This window comes from Daucus carota, chromosome 1, assembly GCF_001625215.2.
Source record: "Daucus carota subsp. sativus chromosome 1, DH1 v3.0, whole genome shotgun sequence".
NCBI lineage: Eukaryota > Viridiplantae > Streptophyta > Magnoliopsida > Apiales > Apiaceae > Daucus > Daucus carota.
This window is the reverse complement of record NC_030381.2, coordinates 19,665,535-19,688,191: the sequence shown is the minus strand read 5'-3', so window position 1 is coordinate 19,688,191 and position 22,657 is coordinate 19,665,535. Positions and strand designations below refer to the sequence as shown.

Sequence of the window (22,657 nt, the reverse complement as noted above, 5' to 3'; positions counted from 1 at the left end):
GCCTGATTAAATGGTGATTAATTGTTTCTATAATGGCTTGGGACCTCAATCGAGGCCAATGCTCTATGCATCATCAGGTGGAGCTTTATGGGCTAAGAGCTATGATAAGGCTTATGAGTTGATCGAGATGATGGATGCGAATGAATATCAGAATCCTACTCAGCGTCTTCATCAGGGAAAAGCAACATGAATTCTGGATGTTGATGCTACTACAACCATAGCTGCTCAGCTTAAGGCTCTTACTATGAAGGTGGATTCTTTGGCAAATTTGGGAATTCAGCAGCCACCTTCAGTCTGTGAGCTTTGTGCGGGTGCACATTCTTCGGATCAGTGTGCTATATCTAGTGAATCCGCTCAATTTGTGAGCAACTTTCAGAGATCTCAGCAGCCAGCTCCTGCCACTTATCATCAGAAAATCATCCAAACTTCAGCTGGAGCAACAATCAGAATTATATGCAGCAACCGCAACAATCCTTTCAACAGCATGGAGCTAGACCCTTCAATCCTTCTGGTTTTCAACCACAGTTTGCACCGAACAGCAATTCCATCCACCAGGATTCCAGCAACAAAATCACGGGGTGGATGGACAGTCTTCCAACGAAAGATATGAATTGGAAGAATTGATATTAATGTGTAAAAGCCAAGCGGTGTCAATCAAGACTTTGAAAAATCAGATTGGGCAGATTGCTAATGGTTGCTTAACAGGCCACAAGGAACTCTTCCTAGTGATACCGAGGCCAATCCGGGTAAGAAAGAAGTGAAAGAACAGGTACAAGCAGTCACTTTGAGGTCCGGAAAGGTTACAAAGGAAAAAGAATCAGCAGCAGAGCATAATAAAGAAGAGAGTAATCAGCAGGTTGAAACACCCGTGCTCTCATCTGAGTCAAATAATGGAAAACTGTTGTTGGATTTGATCTACAAGAAAGCAACGAGGAAGCAAGCAAGGATGCAACTGAAAAATCTGCTCCTAAACATGATGATGGGGTCAAGCAAGTATATCCATCGCCCCCATATTCGAAAAGACTTCAGAAGCGGAAACTCAACAAACAATTCGCCAAATTTCTAGAGGTTTTCAAGAAATTGCAAATCAACATACCTTTTGCGGAAGCTCTAGAACAAATGCCTAGTTATGCTAAATTCATGAACGGTATTCTTTCTCGGAAACTCAAGCTTAGGAGTTGGAGACTGTGGCTTTGACAGAGGAGTGCAGTGCGGTGTTGCAGCAGAAATTACCTCCAAAACTCAAAGATCCGGGAAGTTTCACAATACCGTGTACTATTGGGCAATTGTCGTTCGACAAGTGTTTTTGTGACTTGGGAGCTAGCATTAATCTGATGCCCTTGTCTATTTTCATGCAACTTGGTCTTCCGGAGCTGAAACCTACTAATATGTCTTTGCAACTGGCTGATCATTCTATTACATATCCGAGGGGGATGGTTGAAGATGTGTTGGTAAAGGTGGATAAGCTCATCTTCCTTGCTGATTTTGTCATTCTCGATTTTGAGGAAGATAATAAGATTCCCATCATTTTGGGAAGATCATTCCTAGCAACAGGGCGGACGTTGATCGATGTGCAAAACGGAGAGCTTACAATGAGAGTTCAAGATCAGAGTGTCACTTTTAAAGTATTCAATGCAATGAAATTCTCAACAGATGAATAAGAATGCTTTAAGGTGGAGCAACTAGAAGCTGTAGCAAATTCTAAGATCAACCAAAAGCTAAAGTCTGATGCCTTACAGAGAGTCGTAACAAGGGATTCTGATTTCAAAGATGAAGAAGAAGCAGAGAAACTTCAGTTCTTGAATGCATCTCCATGCAAGAGGAAGGTTGATATGCCATTCGAGTCTCGTGGATTAGCAGAGCTTAAAAATTCTCAGGAGCATCTTAAACCATCTATTGAAGAAGCTCCCAAACTCGAACTCAAACTACCACCGGCTCACTTAAGTGATGTGCAGTTTAAGTGATTGACTCGGCGTATAGATGCCATGCATGACATTCACCGCCATTTTGCTGAGGACTTGACACAGGCTCTTGGGAGTGCTTTTCGAGCCACTGGTGTTGAGGTTGATTGGCCAGTGTTTGGAGCTGACATGGTATATCCACCGCCTGATCCTCCACCCGCAGAGGGTGATCCTCCCGCAATTAGGCATGCTCTTTATCCTTATTCAATGACGACATTGAATATTTTAAGTTTGCGGGTGGTAATTTAAGGATTAGTAGTAGTAGTGTGTGTTTATATAGGTTGCATGATGCATATAGTTTAGTATAGTCTCATATTGTTTGCATATTATCTCATACAGTTTGCATATTAGTAAGTGTTTTTTTCTACATATGCTTCTGTTTAGTATGTGTTAGTAGTTTCATATAGTCGCATTTGCATGAATCTTGAAGTTGTGCTCCAAGTTGATTTCCTATGATGAGTTTATGTGCATAATTTCTTGGCGAGTAGTCTTGATCATATATGATGCCTTGTTACTTGGAAACTGCTTGTGTGAAAATTGTAATTACACTTATGCTCTAGAGATAAGATTTAGACTAACTTATTTTTTGAGTCCTTGCGTTGAGTCGAGTGTAAAGTTTGGATTATTCCCTTTTTGAACTTAGAATTTGTAAATCTTAAGTTTGGGGGAGTTAAGGGATGAATATGCCTTTCAAAAAAAAGAGAAAAAAAAAAGAATAAAAATTATCAGGTACTCCTTTGAGATCAATGGGTAGAATGCAATGTCATGTGAAAGTGACGATCCATGTACTTGTGTTGGTATTAAGTGCAAATGTATTAGAATAAGCAAATTCTTGGTGACTTTTCACAACCCTTGATTACTGGAGAAATACTTGAATAAAAAAAAGAATAATAAATTAGCGAAGTCGAATGGAGGTCGTGACTCACTTACACTGAGAAGCGTCCTAACCTTAGACTTAGCAAGAAAAAGAAAAAAAATAGAAAAACAGGAGAGGCATAGAATTCCTTGGTGACCCTAAATTGTAGTTGACTCTTTAGTAAAGAAGTGTTTAAGTCTTATTCTTATGAACGGCTCATAGTGAGGAATCTATTGAAGTTTGATAGTCTTCGTTTTGTTTCACTAAAGAGCATGCTAGCACACACGATGCACTTCACACTTGTAGTGAAAGAGAACATGGCTAATATGTGAAAGAGATGAATGTCGAGAATGTTGCATATTCTGAGGATTATATGTTAACACGGATTACACTTCATGATTCGATTAGATGTAGGCAGGGACGAAGCTACATAGGGGCCAGAAGGGGCCATGACCCCCCTAGAGTTCCCATAATGTTATAATTTGTGTAAAATAATTTTGAAAAAATTATATTTTATCTACATATTTATATAAATATAAAAATTTGGCCCCCCTAAAAAAATATTTGTTCGCTCCTAAAAAATATTTAATATTGTAAAATAAAGTTTTAATTCTTAGATTTCTCTAATTCATGCATTAGACCAAATTTAAAAATAAAAATAAACAAAAATATGAATATACATACAATTATACTATTTTAAAAAAAATGTGGAATGTAATATGTGATAAAGTTAAATGTCAATAAGGTTCTTTTAAAAAAATAAGAATCTTTGGTGAAGGTCTGAGAAACTTATACCCCACTTTTCATTATGGTAAAATAGAGTTAGTACTTGTGTATTATTAGTTTTTTAATTAATATTAATATTAATATTGATTTTACTCATCGTCAATTCAAATTTCATCATCCAAGTAACATTTTTACTTGTTTAAACTGTAACTTGTCATCTTCTAAATAAGCATAATGTTGTTTTAGTAAGGTTAATAGGCATAATATGTAGTTTTTGAGATATTGTTAAAATTTTACTTGCTTCTATTCATAATATAATTTCATTTAATGTGTATTAATTGCTAAATAAAGATTACTGTATAACTTAGAGTTATTATGATGAGTTTCCCGATCATTTTATACTTATATATATTTAAAGATAAATAGCTAAATATTTTGGTTGACACAATTATATATTTAATATCTTGATTTATAAGAACGCAAAGTTTTACTATAATTTTTTTTACTAGTATTTTTGTATTTATTTTATATTGAATATTTTACCGTGTTGACGAAAAATTTTAGTGTGTCGAAGAAATTTTTTGGCCCCCCTTATGGATGTTTGCTGGCTTCGTCCCTGGATGTAGGCATATAGTTGCATTCATGCATTGCATTAGTAATATTTGAGTGTGTGTCTATGCTTGAGGACAAGCATCAGTATAAGTTTGGGGGTGTGATAAGTGGATTTTATATCCACTTGGAAGCCTTCGTTTTGACTTAAATCGATGATCTGGCCTCAAGCTTTTGATATTTTTGATATGTTTTAGTGTTGTGTTGTGTAGTTTCCTAGAAGGAGGATGGAGAGGAGATTCATAGCTACAAGTGAAAAAAATAGCGAAGCAATCGGACGAACGAGGCGAAAGTTATGAGCCGCGGATGCACCAGAGCAGCGCAGGGCTACCCAAATGAGGCGCCCGCCCCACACTTGACGGGAGAAAAAGCCGAAATGGCCCGTTTTTGATCCGTTTAAAGGCCCGTTTGCTGCGGAACTTAAAGAAAGGCATGGGGAACCAAAAACATAACCTAGAAACATTCTAAGGAGCACGTGACGGCTACGGAGAAGATCTAGTTTCATAGTTTTCATCTTTGTAATTCTTCGAAGTAGGCGTAACTTTGGATGCTCGTTTCAGATTTGTTTCGCAACTCTTGTTCTATTACTTTGATATTGTTTAGACTATTCAGTACCATGTTTACTCTTTTTCCCATGATGATGAGTAGTTCGATTATGAACTAATCGTTATCGTGGGATTCTAGCGGATTTATATATGGATTTCAGTAGTTGATTTGCCTTAATTATTTGTGTGATGAATGTTAGATTTCTTCATATTGGTTGTGCTTATTCTTCTTGGATGCGTAGCTAACATCTAAGTTGTGTGTTAATCTCAATGAAACGAAAGTGGATATATTGATTTAGAACTTGCCATGCGAACATAGGTTTATGTATTTGATATACATCATTCGTGGTGTGATTTTAATCATCTTGCATCGCCCTATGTAATCTTGATAGATAACTTGTTGTTAAACCATTATATTTTCAAATCTTATAGACATATAGGGTCTAAGAATAATTGGTGTCTGTTCGACTTCTATCTTAATTGTGGACTTGGAATAGTACGGTATACGTTTATCGAAAGATAGCGTGTATCAGTTTCGTGTTATCTGATTAGTTATCAACCATCACATATCGATAAAGGCATAGCTCTGAATGAAGTAGATAATGAAGTTAGAATCCCATGTTTTAATTCACATAAGTAATTCGATTTTAATCACTTACTTATAATTCGACTCTAATTAGTTAAGTTAGATAAAAACCAACCAATTTGTTACTTGTCTAAGCATTGAATAATAGCCATACATTGTTGCATACGTGCATAAAACTTGATACACCAGTCTCAGTGGGAACGAACTGAATTTGATTCTATACTACTTGTGACCACGTACGCTTGCGTGATTTTGTGCGAACAAATTACAATATCCGGATGGACAGAGTTTCCTTCATTCAAGAAGGTATATCATCTAACCGAAAGTATGTAAATACTCCGGAAGTTTAGATAACATAGCTTTTCAAGTCAGAAGAGATAACCCACTAAAAAAGGCCTTGTTAAAACTCCTCAAGAGTAAAACCCTGTGGAAAAAAACTCAAAAGGGGAAAAAGAGTGCCCTACAAAATTACATCGGTTACAAAACAGACTAAAACTGATGTTTTCTTTATTCCGTTCTATCAATATTTGCAGCTCAGTTATCTTGTACACCAAGGTTCACGTCTTCTCGAAAGGTACACCAAGGCTCAGTCCTTGTAAGTAAATTCATAAAATTTCTTTCAATCATCCTGAAAATAAGACAAAACCGAATAAAAGGAATATGAGAGAATTTGAAAAAAATAAAAATAAAGACATAAATGAGCCAATATTATGGTACTTAAATGCCTCTATAGGCCAAAAATGCATGCCCCAATCATGATCGCCATAAATGGTACAAAAACCTTTAATTAAGAATAATTAATATTAAATATGATATTTGATGTACTATAAAAATATTTTTCTCTCTTAAAAAAATATTAGATTATAAGGTCATCTTCTCTATTAATAAATTCTACAGCAGTATCACGTAAATCTGTATATATTTTACATGTATAAAATTAAATCGCATAAATCGGTTATGCATTCTTCTATATTTATATTGTACAACAATTAAGACAATATATAATGCACTATACGAGTATTTTATATTTATTATTATCATTTTATTTAATTTTTAATAAAAAATTCATAGTTAACAATATCCTGTAATTTTAAAATATGTGTATAAAAATTTAAATTAAAATTAATTCATGTATTAGTATCTATTGAATAAAATATACGATATCCGTATATTTTAGTAACGTAATTGCATTAGTTAAATAAAGTATTCAAGTCTGTTTTTTAATATTAGTTGTTGTGTTTTCTTAAATAAATGTGTGTTTTTACTTTACTTCATTTTTAGTAAATAACGTACCGTTTAGGAAAGTTAGAATATAAATGTAAAATACATGAATTAGATCCCAGCCTTTGAATCTGGTTAATACTAAAGTTCCAAGATTCCAAGTTTAATGGATTCTACGTGGAACCTGACCCTATTTTATATGGCCTAAATTCTGCAGAGACCATGTTTCTTTCGAGTATTGGAAAGCCTCATCCTGGTCCTCCATTTTGTTACATTCTAACGACTGTTATAATTAACATTTATAATTAAAAAAACTCGTAAAACGGTATATATTTGTATACGTACGGTATGTGTACGTTGTGTAACATCTTATGTAACGGTTAATTTTTGACTGCAGCGCCAATTTAAGGAGCGATTTTTCCGATCAAACAACTCGAACTTTATGGTTATTGAACTGATGTCCCCTTGTCCTGTTGCCTGTAGTTGTGGTTTTACATGCTTTCGATTTAGGGTATCGTTAATTCACTTCCAGGTTTTCATCTTCCGTCTGTTGTTCAAATGACTGTTCGAGAAAAACATCCTGGTATGTGAATTTATGTCTTGTTCTTCAATTCGACATGTTAGACTTTGTTTAGTATCTTCCAAATTTTGTTTCCCTTTTAATCCACTGTTCCCATAATCTCTAGTTACAAATGAAAACTGTTTGTTTATTTCGATTATACTCTGAATTTTCTAATTAGAAGTAGATTAATGTTTTTTTATGGTGTTTTGTCCAGAAGATAAGCTGTTGAGTTTTTATATTTTTATGTTATTCACATATTTGGCTAATTGTTTCTATACCGATCTGTGATCATATCTTCAAATCTATGTTATATTCTATATTTGTTTGTTGGTTAGTATATCCTGTGTACATATCCATCTTGTCATATGCAATAATCTTTATACAATAAGCGTTCTCCTCTCAATTGTGTTCAACATGTAATTGAGGCATACGTTTATATATTCTCTGCCATCTTTATTTATAATATCAATTTCCAAATTTTCACACACATTTATAAAATTGGAGATACTCTAATTGATCAATATTGTTATTTTTTTATCATCCAAATTAGAGAAGGCGTACGTTTCACAAAGCCAACAAAAATGAAGATCTCGAGTTTATAACATGTGTATATATACTGGCTTATAACTTTATATATATTATTAACCTTTTCAATTTATATATATATATATATATATATATATATATATATATATATATATATATATATATATATTGACTTAAAACAATATTGTTTATATCATTTTTGATATGTATCAAATCTTACGTTTTTAAAAGAAAAATTGATGAACTTTTAATAAGGACTATGCCATATTAATTATTTTATTATAATAGGTGAGTTGTAAAGAGATTATAATATTTTGAGGTGCAAAATAAAGTAAATGAAAGAATATTTTTATTTATATTATTTCTTATTTTGAACTTATGAATTCAAAATTTGATATATTTCTAATTTTTTTAGAAAAGGTTATAAATATGATAACAATGACAAAGATAAATTTGGGGTTAATAGGCAAAAAGATAGCTAAACTCATGACCAACTTGCAATTGGGTAACTGAACTTAAAAAGTTTGCAAATGGATTACAAAACTAGATTTAGTTTGCAGTTAGCTCACTGAACTAGTAAAAACTTGTGTTTAGGTCACTACGTCGTTGAGTATCAGTTGACTTTAACGGAATCCTATAAAAAACTAAAAAAACTTTGAAAAAATAATAAAAATTCGATTTTAAAAAAAAATCTAAAAACTTAAAAAAATCTGAAAATTTGAAAAAAGCTTTAAAAAATATGTAATTTCTTAAAAAATATGAAAAAAAAAGTAAAAACTTCGGAAAAATCTAAAAATTTTGAAAATTTAAAATTTCAAAAAAATCTGGAAATTTGTACAAAATTCTAATTAATTTTTTTAGTTTCAAAATTTTAGGTATATTTTTTGAATTTCAAGATTTTTTCGATGTTTTTAATTTTTTCAAAATTTTTTGATTTATTCCGAAAATTTTACATTTTTCATATTTTTTAAAGTTTTATTAAATTTTCATATTTTTTTTAAGTTTTCAAAATTTTTTTAAAATCAAAAATTTATATATATTTTTATTTTTTAACGAATTCCATTAAAGTCAATTGATATTTAATAGCGCAGTGACCTAAATGCAACCTTTTATTAGTTCAGTGAGTTGACTGCAAGTTAAATCTAGTTATGTGATCCATTTGCATGCTTTTTGAGTTAAGTGACCCAACTACAACTTCGTCATGAGTTTAATGATCTTTTTTCCTGTTTACCCGATAAATTTGGTATCAAGAAATATACCTAAACAGTGTAACGTTGATGATATGTGAATTTCAAAACTTATAACTAGTGACATAGAGGTGAATTTAGGGATATTTCATATTGTTAACCAGAAGTCAACTAGATCATAGAAAAAAAATGTTTACGAGAACTACTAAAAAAGGATTGAGTTATGAATTTAACTTGGTTAAAATAAAATAAAAAAGAGAATTGAGTTAATTATATTAAAGTCTTAAAATTTTAAGTTTTAACATGCCAACAATCAATATGTAACATACATAATGAGTCAAACTATAATTAAATTGATTAACGATTTATAAATTAAATCAAAAAAATATAATTAATTTGGAAACTGATAATCCGAGATAATTTGGTTAAAATTTATAATATCTCATTAAATAGAACTAGAATCAAAATATTTTTTTTTCATAATTTAGAATATCAAATATCTGGTTTGATTTTTAAAAATTGATAATGATATTCTGCATTGCTCACCCTTAACTTCTATTTTTTTCAAAACACTTTATTAACTTATTTAGTTCTCACTTTTAATCTATTTCTTTATGTTGAGCAATAATTCATCTTTTATAAATTTGCTTAAATGGACCCTAAATTACAACTTTAAGCCCAGCTCTAAAATGAGGTAGGGGTGTTTGGCAAAGGTTTAAAAGCCAACTCCTGGGTTTATAAATTAGAAGCAATTATTTCGTACCGTGTTATTAAAAAGCCAAGAAGTACTTATCAAAATCATCTAGGAATACTGGATTTTATTTTATGACTTCTACTTATTTCTCAAATACCTTAATCACTTATAAGTCTTAAATTCTTTAAACGAAAAACATTTATTTTAAGTTAACCTAAACGACTGGACGAGCCCGCAGACTCACTACAACATTGTCACTACATAAAATATATTTTCTAGAAGCGCTATCTTGCAAGTCCAAACTATCTGTGTCCACATTTGTTGATATTTCGAAGTGTGAGATTTTGATAGATTATAATGATTGAGTCGTAGATAAAACGAATCATGTATGTTCCTTGTTTTGGGGCAAAAGGCAAAGATACGAAATAATGATTGTATTCGATAGGTCCACGCTATGTTAAAGCTCATAGTTTTTCGTAAACTAACGAGTCTCTGACTTTACTTAAAGGACCTAATTGTACTCTTACTGTAGTCATCATACTCCCTCCGTCCCTAAATACTTTTCCTGTTTCTCTTTTTCACGTCTGCCAACACACATTTTTGATCATTAATATCATTAATTTTATATTAGTATTAAATATAAAAATTTCACTGTATTAAAGTACTCGTAAATACGAACTCAACAAGATCACTCATGACTATATTTAGTATTATAGATTAGACGTAAATTAGTCATTTATCTCATGTTATGAACAGTCCCGACATATCAAACGAGAAAAGCTTTTTGGGACGGAAGGAGTATAAATTAAGGTACACACTAATAACACAAAAGGCAAACGAGTCGTTCATTGATAATTAAGAGAACTTTCAATTATTGGTTTCCTACTTCAGTCGCGAAGGATTATTTTTTCTGCTATATAAAATAACTAGGTAAAATATGAGCTTTCATGCCAAAATTAAGAACGGTTTTTCTATGGTGTGCCAACGGGCACATGCTAAGCGCGGAAAATTTTGTGCTTGGGAGATTTTAATTGGCTCCTCTCTCTTGATAATGGTGGACCCCCCTGCAAATACACCAACCACACCAATCAAAATATCCCAAATACAAAAATTTCCGCGCTTAGCATGTGCCCATGGGCACACACTAGACAAACCGAATTAAGAAACATAGTTAACCACGTGAAAAAATGTCACTCCAATCTATCCAATCATAGTCATTCATTGGCTTATAATTTTAGTTATCCTCCTATGGATAATTATATGTGCCGAACCTCTATAAGCGTTTAATAAAATCTGTAGTAATATTACACATCATTTATTATCATACTGAACTGAGATATTGTATTTAAACAATCTAAAATATTAATAATATATTATTTTTAAATTATATCCAACCAATATAGTCAATATCATTGAAGCACAATGTCTTGCACATTCAACAAATTTTACATATTTAATGTCTTATAGCTCCAATTTAGCCAACAATTATAGCTAACGTCATTGAACATCTCTTACCTCACAAAAAGTAAAAATATAAAATTGTCAGTCTAAAAGACATAAAATAAATTTGTACGAATTTGACCATACCTAATATTAATAATAATTCCAAATTGTTAAATGTAATCTTGTGATGTAGAATGTTTTCACCAAAATTTCTGCCAAAAATTTTACTTATCGTGAATTAGATTGGAGAGATCGTGGAGCCTGACTCTCGAATATAATCAACTAACAACTCCATAATATCGTGGTTTCAAAAAAAAAAAAAAAAACTCCATAATATCGTATTAGTTAAGGTAATAAGTATTGTACGTTTTATCAAACTTTTGTCGAGTTAAACACATAATTTGAAATTTCGTATACATTTCCGCTTCTAATCGAAATTGCCGTTTCAGTTTGGGCTAAATTGTAAAAAGCAAGAGTGCGTGAAAACGTGCAATGTGTGGAATCCAGGTTGGTTAATTATATACCACCTTTTTGGTAGCAAAGTAGCAATATAGCACCACAAAAATGCTAGTATAGATTTACTTTAATTTATATTGCAGAGCAGAATAGGTATTGTCTTTCTATACCTTTGTTCCCTTTTGCACAGCTTTTGAAATACCATCAAGTGCTTGCATGTGTTTATTGTGAAAACTGTAAAAATTATTAACTATACATGGTTAGCATGCACTATTATATGCACTAGTACCATATGCATACAACAAATTTTGTTCAGAGAGCTTCGAGAAACAGGTAGAAAACAAATGAAATGGATACTGTAAATTACTAAGTGTAAATTATTTTTGGAATAAAAACGAGAAAAGGATTTACATGAAGTGGGGAAATGACAAAGGCAGAATAATTAGAGTATCTGGGAAGAAAGAAGACTACTCAACGTAAAAGCTAATGCTATACGTGCGTACGCACTCCCCTCCAAGATTATTTGCATGCCTGCTTTCAGTTAAATTTTGTTGGCTAGGCTTCCAAACATTTCAAAACACCATGCATTTTTCAGAGATTTAACACAATGCCAGAAGCCCAGGCCAGAATTGATATCTGAACGACTTTCTGTTTTCGGTCTTGATAGTGTCATCATACTATGTGATAGGGAGAGTTGTTGCGCCATCCAACAAAATGATTTGCGAAAATATTGTATGGATGATATATTAAAAATTCTTGAAATCAATAGTCGAAGAGGGATATATTAGAGCAACTCCGATTATGAAAAAAAAAAAAATTAGCTAAAAATTGAGTTGAGATACTGATAATCTTATTAAAATATCTTAGTCCAATTGTCCTCTCTTTTTGTCTATAATTTTAGTCAAACTGACTATATCTATCCAACCACTACGGATTTGTAGCAAATGCCATATCATTAATATTAAAACAATACTTTCTATTTATAAAAATTTGAAATAATAATAATAACATGCTATATTTGAAATATAGTTAATTAATATAGTCATTATCGTCGAAACAAAATTATACAGGTTCATCAAATTTTATATAATATTTTAATATAGTCAATTATTATATCTAACCCCATCGAAGATACTCATACCGGATCAAGATATACTTGAAACAAATTTGATTTCAAGCTGTTGAGGCTGTTAATACAAGTGATCGGATTCGGTGGTAAATTTATTTATTTACCTTTTAATCGGGAAAGCCGTAATCTTTAGACTCAAAAAACTAGTTAATTCACGCATTTAATCTCTGAGCATGATATAAAATTCCAAAAATAATCAGGTGGGCTCGCATGAACCTTCTAATCTTATGACCCAGCGACCCCGAAATTAATCCAGACCACGCTTCATGATTATGTGTTTCTTACTTTCATTATACTAAAGTGTATTATAAACTTTTGTGATTATAAAAACTACTTATGAATATTCCTTTTTATAAAGATGGAACCAACAAAAGTAAGCTCCGCTCCGCCCTTTTCTAATTTAAGTGAAATAAAAACAAAGATTCACTCAGTTTCCTTATTTTTCCTCATTAAACGCCACGACTGGTTCCTTGTTATATGCAAAAGGTTGGTTGGATAAACGACTCACTTTCCTACATGACATTATACAATGGAAATAATCAATGATTCGAAGCCGAAACTAACAGAAATGCTCGTGTTACATTACAAACATAAATGTGCGGCAGACGGTATATAATAAAATAGAATGAGGATATTTTTCGAATCTTGCATTTAAATCATGATAATGTTGACAGTTTCAGCTCAAAAATAGATTGGTAGTTGTGCTTCATTCAGCGTAGTTCTTGCAGCTTCTATGAGTGTTCTATTCTTTCTCTCAACAACACCATTTTGCTGAAGAAACCTGGGTGCAAAAATTTATGAACAATTCTCTTTTCCTCACAAAATTCTCTCATCACAGAATTTTTGAATTCAGTCCCATTATCACCTCTGATTATCCCAATCTTGACTTCTGGATTGTTATATAGTGCCTTAATGTGATTGATAATGATTCTCTCAACCTCATTTTTAGGATGTAAGAAGAAAGTCCAAGTAAATTTTGAAAAATAATCAACAAATATAAGGCAAAATCTTTTTTTGGAAATGGACATGATGTTAACAGGTCTATATAAATCCATGTGCAAAAGTTGAAGAGGATTGACAATTGATTATTGAATTTTGCTTTTGAAAGAGCTTCTCTTCTGTTTTCCTTGATGACGGGCTCCACACAATCCTTCCTTTGAAAATTTCAATTTTGGAATTCCTCTAACCAAATATCTTTTGACCAAATCATTCATAGTATTGAAATTTAAATGAGACAATCTTTTGTGTCATAGTCAACTTTCATCTGAGCTTGCTTTGCTGAATAAGCAAGTGATGGAATCTGATTTTATTGAGTTGAAATCAGCTATGTATACATTGCCTTTTCTTTAGCCAGTCAGGACCATATCGTGGTCATTTCCTTTAGTGACAACACAAGCTGCAGGATTGAAATTCACTTTAAATCCTTTGTTACAATGTTGACTAATACTAAGCAAATTATGCTTAAGACCAGACAACAATGCAACTTCATCAATGATGACATTTTCTTTTACAATCAAGCCATATCCATAGTGTATCCTTTGTTGTCATCTCCAAAGATAATACTAAGGCCAGCTTTCTCAACCAACTGTGTGAGCAGGGAATAATCTCTAGTCATGTGTCTGCAGCAACCACTATCCAAGTACCATAGATTTTGCTTCTTGTTTTCCTGCACATATTTCCAAACAGATCAAGTTGATTTGGTACCCAAATTCTTTTAGGTCATTGTTTTGTTAGATTTAATAGATTTCTCTTCACTCTCCACCTTTCCCTAAGAAAGATTGAACTCAATCTTTGGTTTGGGTGGAGATTTCAGAGTATCAATAATGTTCTGAACTACAGACATATTTGTCATTTGAGGAGCACACAGATTGTTCATACCATGTATGCTTGAATGAAATTGAGACATGTTAATGGCATTGAAATATGGATTGAACATATATGACATGTTGTGATGAGTATATGGATTTTGAGGCAACAAACTAGGCATCATGTTCATAGCAGGCATATACATATTAGAAGCAGATGGCATAGGAATGGTAAAGGTAGGAGCTTGCACAGTTTTACAGTTTGTCGATAAATGATTAACACTACCACATTAACTTCTAGTTTTCCTAGGGCCATTAGCATTATGGCATAATTTTTGTGGTTGTTAACTCCAATTTTACCATTCCTATTATTCCTTTTCTTTTTTCCTTCAGCTGGTTTATCCTCTATTGCATCCAATTTCTTCTTGAGTATTCTATTAGAGGGATGACCTGTGCTCACATTCTCATTAGTCCCAGAAGAATTACTCTCTTCCTTAACAAAATTCTTGTTAATAGGCCCATTTTTCTTGTTCAGATTCTTGAGAGTTTTCTTGTCAACTGATGAGTTGTTTTTCAACTGATAGCTCTCATCCGTTGAGCTTTTGGATTTCAACGGATGATCAATATCCGTTGACTCATCAGTTGAGCTAGCATTAAATCTCAAGAGCTTTCCTATCTCTTTTCCATTCATTCTTCACAAATGTTTCTCTTTCTTGAATGTCAATGATGTTTGCAGAAATATCTCTCCCAGACTACCATCTTCGAATGATTTCTTGCTCCTTCTCTAGTTGTTTATTAAGAATCTCTTCCCTTTTTAAAACAGTCAAAAGATCATCCTTGGTTGTTTGACATTCAATCCTCAACTTTTCAAACTCAATAAATTGAGCTTCCAACAAACTATTTTATCACTTAAAAAGGTGTTAGCTAGCCTCTTTAATCCTACTATTTTCCTTAGTCAAAGATTCTAAAGAAACATGCAAATGATACAATTCAGTAGACATTGCATTCATCTTTAGTCAATTCGACTAAGTTAATAGTGAATACCTGACTGCCACTTGCAGTGTTCTCTTCTTGATCTGTAGAGTTGGCAATGAGAGCAAGATTGCCATACTCACCTTCATCATCAGAATCATCCTCAGCAGCCCATTATTCCCTTGTAATGAATGCCTTTTCCTTTTGCTTGAGAAGCTCATACCACATTTTCAGAGGAATTTCTCTCAGTTTTTAGTTTTCTGCATCCATTATCAAAGTGACCAGCTAATCCACAATTGAAGCATTTAAACTTGGATCTATCCACCGTGTTCCTATCAGACTTGGGATTGCTCTTGAAGGGACAAAATTGAATTTCTTCTTGAATTTCAATTTTAAGAATCTTCTTGATAGAAAGGCCAGATGCTCATCAACCCCATCAGTATCTTCATCAGAATCAACTTCCTCAGTCATTTTTCGTTTTCCTTGCTTTAATTCTGAGCTCTCCTCCTTGACCAGCTTGATGGTATCTTCAACTTGAACTTTGCCCTTGTCCTTAACTTCATCCTCACCAGATGCAACTAGAGCCACTGATGAGTTTTCCTTCTTTTGTCCTCTTTCAATTTCCTCATCATGTTCCATCTCAAGCTCATAAGTTTTCAAAGTGCCATATAGTCTCTCAAGGGTGTAATCTTTAAATCCTGGAGAATTACTCAAAGAGACTGTCATAGGCTTCTATCCTTTAGGAAGAGCCCTTAAGAATTTTTAATTTGAATACTTAAATTGGTAGACTCTATCATAGAGTTTCAAACCATTTAACAGCTTTTGAAATCTGTTAAAGGTGTCTATTAAACTCTCACCAGCTTTGAAATGGAATGACTCATATTGTTAAATTAGCAACTGCATCTTGTTCTCTCTTACTTGCTCATTCAATTTACAGATTGTTCTAATGGTGTCCCACACTTCTTTGGAAGTTGAACAACTTATCACACTGTCAAACATCTCTTGATCTAGATCATTAAACAGAATGTTCATGGTCTTTTTATCTTTATGCACTTCCTCAGTGTCTTCAAGAGAATATTCAGTAGCAGGATTGGGGATCATCTTGCCTACCATATCCTCACTATCATCTCCTATTCCAGTACAAATTTTTATGAGAACATGAGGCCCTTTCTCTATGCAGTTAACATAGCTCTCATCAATGGACAACAAGCACAGATGCATTTTCACTTTCCAATGAAAATAATTATCTTTGTCAAGAATATGTATCTTCACTCTATCATCACTCTTTCCCATCTTTCTTTAGCTGTGTTGATCTTTTCCCCTGTATGTTGGGAAACTCGCTCTGATGCCAATTGTAATTTTACACAAGACTGTAAGAAAGATTGTAGAAGGGGGGTTGAATACAATCTTTTAAAATTAAAAGATTCAAGAATACAAACACAAGCAAATTGCGGTAAACAAAGAACACCAAGTATTTAAAAATACAGGTGGATTGTTTGATCCACCCGTGAAAATATATGTAAATTATATTAAGAAGAATCTGTGAATTTTACAAACTCATAGCTGCTGGTTTTCTACACTAGAACTCTCAAGTATACACTCGAGCTCTGCTGATGTTTCGAACAGTTCTACTGTTGCTACTATCCTTGTCATATATCCCAAGATTACTAAGTTAATTAGAACTAGTATGTTTGCCCGCTCCGCATGGGCGTTGAAAAATAATGTTTTTGAAAAAAATATGCTTGATTAAATTTGTATTTGATTATAGTTGAGGTTTTTTGATTTTCGATGGAAATTATTTTAATTTTTTTTTCTATTTCTTGTTCTCATCTAAAATAAATTCTAAAATGAAAAATATCTGATAATAGAGCTAATCTCATTAGTCCAATATTTGGTACGATTAGAGGTGGCAATTATTTCGTGTAGATTATATATAAATATATTAATATAATTTTAATCAAAAATAGTTTTAATATAAAATTTCCCTGTATAATTTTACACAATTATATATATAATATATTATAATATATATATATATATATATATATAATAAAAATTATGTAGAAATATTTCGTTTACTTTCGTGTACCCGAAATGAAAACCCATATCCGACACGAAATCTATCGTGTACTTTCGTGCATAAAAAATGAGAACCCATATCCATTTTTTTTCTTATCGTTTAGTCGTTTCGTGTTAGCGTGTTACGTGTCCCAAATATATATAACTATAAATATAATTTACAGAAATTAAATTATACAAAATATAGTATAGAAATTTAAATTGTCTTTTAAAAATAGGAAGGCAAGACCCAAATATTAGTTGTTTTTTATAATAAATAAAAAATATCAGTTGCTTTCAGAATTTGAAAGTAGCCATCAATATCTGTTGCTTTTTGATGTTAATTGATTCAACTCCTACCTAAACAAAATTTAATTGACATTGAATTACTACTCTCCCACTGTGAATTTATGATAAAAATAAATGCCTAGGATAAGAAAATCTATACGGTATCTTACATCACAATTTGTAGCACATATGAAAGAGTATTAGAAAAATGCATTATTTGTAGCACATATGAAAGAGTATTAGAAAAATGCATTACTTGCAAAACTCCGTTGATGTTCCCTCATCATTTTCGTATCGTAGTTTACTACATAGTGTTAAACACACAAACATGAGGACAGCTGAGGAAAAACTATTTAGGCATATCAAAATCGTAAAACCAAGTTTACATACAAACATCAAAGAGCACTTAACCTTGCTAACATGAATCCTAAATCCTTTATAATGGATGATCTTAAATCCTTGCTAACATGAATTTAAGATCATCCAGGTCATGACCCATTTGGAGAAGAGGCCTGTCAACATCTTTATCAATTAAATAGATGCTTGCCAGATCTCCCAGCAATCAAGTGTGCAATGTGAGAGGCTTGTTTCTCAAGAAAAGGAAGACCGCCGAGGAACAGAAGCTGCCAAAGCAAAAATAAAAATAAAAATTATGATATAGAACAGGCATTCTAAACAACGAACACTTTCAACAGAATAATAAAAAAAAAAGAAGCAATAAAAGTACTTGGTACCAAAATATAGGATTTGTTAGGGAAGAAACTGCATAACATGAAGCCATGAACATGTAATGGGATCAAAAATTCAGTAGGTCTGAGCAGGTTTGATTGTTTTCCATACCAGCCAAGCCAGCTATCAGTGACTTTTCTTTCACTTTTTGTAGCCACTTTTTAGTTCACTTCTTTTTATTTTCTTTTGGAGATTTCAAGTCCATAGTCCATTTATAAAGGAGAGATCTTTGAAGCAAGAGATCAGTGATCTCCATCAAGTTGCATTTACTAATGCAACAAACATATATTATCTGGTGATCGCCAGTGGAAGAGAATAAAAAACTTTTTAACAACGAATAAAGTAAAAAATAATTAAAAGAAAATAATTTCATAGTCAAAGTGCCTTCTAATTTTTCCTTTAACCCCCCTTCAAATATTTCCTTATAAGAGTTTTACTAAATGATAACAAAGCTTTCATAACTATTTTTCCATTTTGCTGTTACTCATGCAAGAAATTCTGAAATTTGTTTCATCTGCAGCCTATGCGAAATGAAAAAATCTTAAAAGAAAAATACTTAACTTGAGCCTATGCTAAGGGCCTATGCGAAAACATGAATAAGTTCAAGTATATCACCATTTTATATTCAGGAACCACATTCCTCATTTTTTAAAGACTGTATATGCTTGTCTAGGCCTGTTGCAGATTTTAATTATGAGCTGATAATACTAAAACTTGAGAAGACATATACATACCTGCGGAACCCCAACTACCATGAAATAAAAGCCCTTAATCGGATGATCCGCTAGCGACATTTGTTCCACTGACCCGATCATATTTGACATAGTCATGATCTAATGTTCAGCGTGCTATGAATGTACTCAGCCGTGGCCTGATTCACAAAATTCAGCATTGTTGAAACAATGAAAATGCTAGATCATTTTTTGTAATATAATTAATGGTGTAAATTCAGAAGCCTTTATTGATATGATTAATACTCTTTAGTGTGCATACCTCAGGACCTCTATATCTCCTCATTGTTTCTAATAAATTGCCAGTGAGAAAGATAGCTGCAGATTCTCTCTTTTTTTGATGATTTTCTGTGCCTTGTACACAAACTGAATCGGGTGAGAACATTCTTTTCAATTTAATTCTGGAACTGAGACATTTAAGAAACTGAACTGGTTTCCCCATTGCTTCTCGACTGCAGAAGCATCAGCCATTTCAAATATGGTGGACTCAAATTGGTGGAACTTACCTAGCCTGTTCAGCCTCTTTCTCCTCCAACCATTTCTTGACCTTCGTGGAATCAAGTAATACCTTAAAGGAAAATTTTGTGCTTGGTTAATCAGTGTTTGATACATATATAACCAAAAAACTATTTCAGCATGCCAAATAAAGAAAGCTATAAATTGAAGGTAACTAAACACCTCGTCAATTCTTTGTTTTGGAAGCCAAGATTTATTTGTTTCCGATCCTTGTACTATCTGCAGATACACAGAAAGAAAGTTTTAGAACCACTACTACAGAATTAACGTGCAAAACATATACAGATGAAATCTATCAACTCAAACGAATTCTTAGAAAATTAAAGCAAGCTCTCTTTTTAAAAAATCATATAGAGGAATCTGGGTGGTTATCAACACAGAGCTGCAGAGAGCATACCCAACTTATCTGGCCAACTTTCAAATAGCATGTACCAACTCTTTTATAAGATTGGTGGATCACTTCCAAAAGTTTTGTCATGTTTCTAATTGACTATTGATTAGAAGATTTCTGATGTCCTTGACAGTCATTATAAAAGAGTAAAAATAGTGAATGATACTAATATGAAAGAATAGTTTTATAGATCAATGTACAGTGTATTTAAACTTCTCATCATGACAATGTATGCTGGAAATTAAATCGTTAATTAAGCATTTATGGAGTATCCTGCATAAGAAAAATTGTAAACATATATTTTGTTAGCAGAGCAGAACCACCATTTAAAAATATAATACATTTGGGCAGAGATGTACACCGGTGTATAAATGCATCAATAGCTTGTCTTAAAATAATTCAATGAATTAATAATTTCTTCTAAAAAACCGCCATACATTATGTTTATAAATTAGGTAATAAATAGGCATCCAGCGCATCAAAGATGTGGCATATGATACAGTATAGTTCATTTCTTAAACGAATTGCAAAACATTACAACAGGAAGTGCAGGGCATTTCTAAAACGAAGAATTAATACAATGAATGGAGTCATTTGGATTAGACTAATTAAAGAGCCGCAAAGAACTAAACAGGGAAGAAGCTTTACCCGCCACAATTTCAATTAATTTTGATAATTTGACATGTATTGGATGATTTTCGAGAAACTGCAAATTAAGGGAGACTTCGATGCTCACGACATTAGTTGAGAAGAAAGACAAAGCAATAACAACAGGAGAATCCAGGAGCAACGACTTATTAGGCCTCCTCTTGCAATCCAGTAAACAAATAGATCTGCAAAATATGCGAGGGGCACAATTAGTAACCAAATGACAGTAGAAGAGATCATAGAGGAATGCAAGATGTTCTACCTTGCTGGTATAATAGGTTGAGGCTTCTCAATTGCTGAAAGACAATTTCATTATTTCTGTGAAGAGATAAGAATAGTGCATGCACATTCCTAGTGAAGCTCCTGAAATAATAGAAGAACATCAACCTCCACCAAATGCTATATACCAAACCAATTTTCACTTGCACAGATCCACTTTACATGAATTATTTGAACCTTAAAATACGAAGTGCATGAACTTAACAATGCAGTGAGCAGTATGTGATGTGCATAGTATTGCAGCAAGGCCAAGATCACTTGAATTCCCCTTGATTACCATTTACAAAAATAGTGTCACACTTGAGATCTCTATGTATAATTGGAGGATTATGGCTATAGAGGTAAAGAAGGTCTTCCAACATCTGCCTACAATGTTTTACTTCTCTGATGCTCACTTTCTTGTGTTTCTGCCTATATCTATTAATACAATAGCATAGAATATATAGTCATTAAAAACTGGAAAATAAAGTTTCATGAAGAAAAGTCCAAATAAATAAATGCTTACAGAGACCGGGAACAGCACTTACTGCATTTATTTACTCTCCTTTTTAAAAATAAATGCTTACAAAATTGCATTTAGTATTTTTAAAATCACTTATTCCCTCCATTCTCTATTTATTATTTCCTCTCTTATTTCACAACTTGACATGTATCTTAAAATGTGAGATTTATTAATATTTATAATCTCAAATAAAAATCTCGTCGACTTTATGTGCATCTAATTCATGCTGGCATGATGAGAACTCCTAAACATAATAACACCGTATATCTCTGCTAATTGCAATAAGTAAACAGAACATAACGTTAATGCTTTCAAATATTTGCAGGCTCATCTGCTAAAGGTGGACCGTAAAAGGACACCATGGCTACTTGTACTGTTCCATGTTCCACGGTATAACTTTACACAATATATGTTGGAAAATGGGGTATAACTTTACTTGAGAAGACAGGGCAATCTTTTTTTTTTCATATATTGTTGATTGAAAACAAAAATTCAGAAATTTCATATGTGATAAAAAAGAAAATAGTTAATAATATACCTTAACATCATCAGCCAGAGGGACTCTAATTGATATTGCTGAAAGTTTTCGTAACACCCTGCAACAGCTTCAGAATTTTTACCCTCAATCTTGCGAGCGGATTATTTGATACACTTGCTCACTTGCTTCATCCTCTGCATTTCAACTTGCTTCTCTAAGATGGAGTTCCTCATCTTCAGGATTTCTACAGAAACATTGTAAAAAAAATCATGTTACATAATGCAAATAAAAACGTCAGGCCCACACAAAAATCTCTATAATCTAATCTCGATCAAATGTGGGAATAAATAATAAAATAATAGTCTTTCTACAATCAAGTATAAAGATTTATAAACACATCCACCTAAGAGTATTATAAATCGGGCATTCATAATTAACCACACCATTTCTGGAATTAAAGTTTCCATCTTTATAAAGCTAACACGCAGAGAGAGAGAAAAACCCAGGAGATAGTTAAATCATGGAAAACACGCATAGGATTCGAGAATATAAAATCAGCCCTATTTTAAGAAAACCATACCTGTACAAAAAAACATTTGTCTAGATATTTAACATCAGATTCATACGTTTATTTCACAATTCAACTCTATATGTGGACAATTCCATGCTAATTAAACAAATTAATAACACTATATTTTGCAGAATAAAATATAATCAAATCAATTGAACACAAACATAT

General features: G+C 32.4%; 1 long non-coding RNA gene across 1 annotated transcript; it reads right to left on the bottom strand.

Moving 5' to 3' along the window:
• Positions 1-17,883: 17,883 nt before the first annotated feature.
• LOC108196707 (uncharacterized) lies at positions 17,884-22,346 on the bottom strand. Its single transcript, XR_001801836.2, has 8 exons — positions 21,979-22,346; positions 20,922-21,022; positions 20,660-20,844; positions 19,783-19,839; positions 19,611-19,672; positions 19,367-19,458; positions 19,108-19,244; positions 17,884-18,267 (listed from the first exon to the last, which is right to left on the bottom strand). It is a non-coding gene; the product is annotated as an uncharacterized LOC108196707 (long non-coding RNA).
• Positions 22,347-22,657: the final 311 nt, after the last annotated feature.